The sequence below is a fragment of the Puntigrus tetrazona genome, chromosome 11, assembly GCF_018831695.1.
Source record: "Puntigrus tetrazona isolate hp1 chromosome 11, ASM1883169v1, whole genome shotgun sequence".
NCBI classification, from domain to species: Eukaryota; Metazoa; Chordata; class Actinopteri; order Cypriniformes; family Cyprinidae; genus Puntigrus; species Puntigrus tetrazona.
Genome location: NC_056709.1, coordinates 11761011 through 11763510, shown reverse-complemented (window position 1 = coordinate 11763510; position 2500 = coordinate 11761011). Strand labels below are relative to the sequence as shown.

Genomic DNA, 2500 nt, shown 5'->3' with positions numbered 1-2500 from the left:
TTAGCTACAGAAAATAATTTGTAATAATTGTAAATTATTATTATTCATATTATTAATATTATATAAAAATGTTTAAAAGCCCCGAGATGTTAAGTTATTATTTCAGTGATTTAACAGCGTATGAAATTTTACAATTATTTACTTTAACTGTACATGTTATTATTACATATGTTTAATTAGTTATTTTTATTATTAATATATTTTTATTATTCATTTATATGATTTAATTACATTTTTAATGTTGCAAAATTTTTTTTATTTTAATTTGACGTTTTTATTGAATGAATTTCTTTTAAGTGTTTTATTTTTTCATGTTTGGATGTAGTTTTCCGGCTGCTATCTCTAAGTGTGATGGTCAGTGGTGTTTGTGTACCTGGTGGAGGTGGTCACGGGGTGAGAAGCCCAGGCCAGGTCGTCGTCGCTGTCGTAGCGCCTGGGATTGTCGAAGAAGTACGGGCGGTTTGAGAAGACGTGGCTGGGAATGGAAGAGCCGCTCTAGAAACAGAAAGAACGGTCAGATCACCACCGTCTCCAAACATTAAACCGTGTGCTTCTTCACATATATTTCAACTTCTTCATCTAACACAAAAGGTGTGTGAAGTTGAGTTTTGGTCATTCTGCATGTTAGCGACATGCTAATCACTCACTTGCTAGTGCTGTGCTAATCATGCATGCTAGTAACATAATCTTGCTATAAAATGCTAATTACTGAGCTAAACATGCTAGTCACTTGCTAGTCGACAATCATGCAAATGCTAATCATGTTAGTAACATATTCATCCTATAAACATGCTAATTACTCGTAAACAATGCTAAACATGCCAGCGCCATGCTAATCACACTAGTTGTGCTGGCGACATGCTGTGATAATGCTAGCGACATGCTAGTCACTTGCTAATAATGCTAATCGATAAACATGCTAATCAAACAATGATAATCATGCAAGCGACATGTTAGTAACATAATCATCCTATAAACATGCCAGTTACCTGTAAAATCATGCAAGCAATGCTAAACAATCATGCCATAAACATGCCAGTCACCTTAAACTAAACATGCTAGCGACATGCTAGTCACTTGTTAATAATGCTAGAAACATGCTAGTCACTTGACAATCATGCAAAAGACATGTTAGTAACATATTCATCCTATAAACATGCTAATTACTCGTAAACAATGCTAAACATGCCAGCGCCATGCTAGTCACTTGCTAGTTGTGATAGCAACATGCTAGTCACTTGCTAATAATGCTAGCGACATGCTAGTCACTTGATAATCATGCAAGCGACATGTTAGTAACATAATCATCCTATAAACATGCCAGTTACCTGTAAACAATGCTAAACATGCCAGCGACATGCTAGTCACTTGCTAATCGTGCTAGCGACATGCTAGTCACTTGCTAATAATGCTAGCAACATGCTAGTCACTTGACAATCATGCAATAGACATGTTAGTAACATGATAATCATGCTATAAACATGCCAGTTACCTGTAAACAATGCTAAACATGCTAGCGACATGCTAGTCACTTGCTAATCGTGCTAGCGACATGCTAGTCACTTGCTAATAATGCTAGCAACATGCTAGTCACTTGATAATCATGCAAGCGACATGTTAGTAACACGATAATCATGCTATAAACATGCCAGTTTCCTGTAAACAATGCTAAACATGCTAACGACATGCTAGTTACTTTCAATCGCTGCTCACTTGCTAGTCACTTGATAATACATGCTGTTAGTAACTTGCTAATCATGCTGTAAACATGTTAGTCACTTCGATTGCTAATCATGCTAGAAACACGCGACATAATCACGTGTTAGTAACACGATAATCATGCTATAAACATGCCAGTCACCTGTAAACAATGCTAAAAACGTGCTGGTCACTTGACGATCGCGCCATAGTCATGCTAGTTACGTGTTAATCGTGTTGGTAACATGCTAATCACTTGATAACATGCGCTGTGAAACATGTAGTAACACAACACTCATGCTATAAACATGCTAGCGACTTTACATTTTCAGCCCAGGCTCTCTCTTTTTTTTCATCTAGCTGGTTTTACAGCGCAGCTAGTCACTTGATAATCATGCAAGCGATTGTGTAGTTTGTGTGATAATCATGCTGTAAACATGTTACCCGGTCCTGCGCTTAGTCGTTTGCTAATAATGCTAGAAACACGGCAGTCACTTGATAATCTCCGTGGCGACAGGATTAGTGACACCACTAATCGTGCGTATAAACATGCTGGAGCGCAGATCCGCCTGAGGAGCAGAGAAACTGGTCACTTGTCCGATCGTGCCAGAGTCATGCTAGCCCACGATCGTTAATCGTGTTGGTAACATGTCGGTAATCAAGGACCACCAGATTATAACAGGCCCGGGAGTAAGGCCAGCTAGAAACATGTCATCAGCATCTAATCTAACACAAACACACACACACACTTTACACACACACAGCACACACAGGCACTCTCACACACAGACATCTAGCTGGT

The 2500-nt window shown here is 38.6% G+C and overlaps 1 protein-coding gene and 1 long non-coding RNA gene across 2 annotated transcripts in view; both read right to left on the bottom strand.

Moving 5' to 3' along the window:
- Positions 1–638, bottom strand: part of LOC122353893 — a 2037-nt gene extending 1399 nt beyond the window's left edge. The window contains exon 1 of the long non-coding RNA XR_006252064.1: positions 374–638. This is a non-coding gene — a long non-coding RNA (uncharacterized LOC122353893). The remainder of the gene's footprint in view (positions 1–373) is intronic.
- LOC122353861 (G protein-coupled receptor 137Ba-like) overlaps positions 1–2500 on the bottom strand; it is a 1117577-nt gene that overhangs the window by 1106611 nt on the left and 8466 nt on the right. The window lies entirely within an intron of this gene.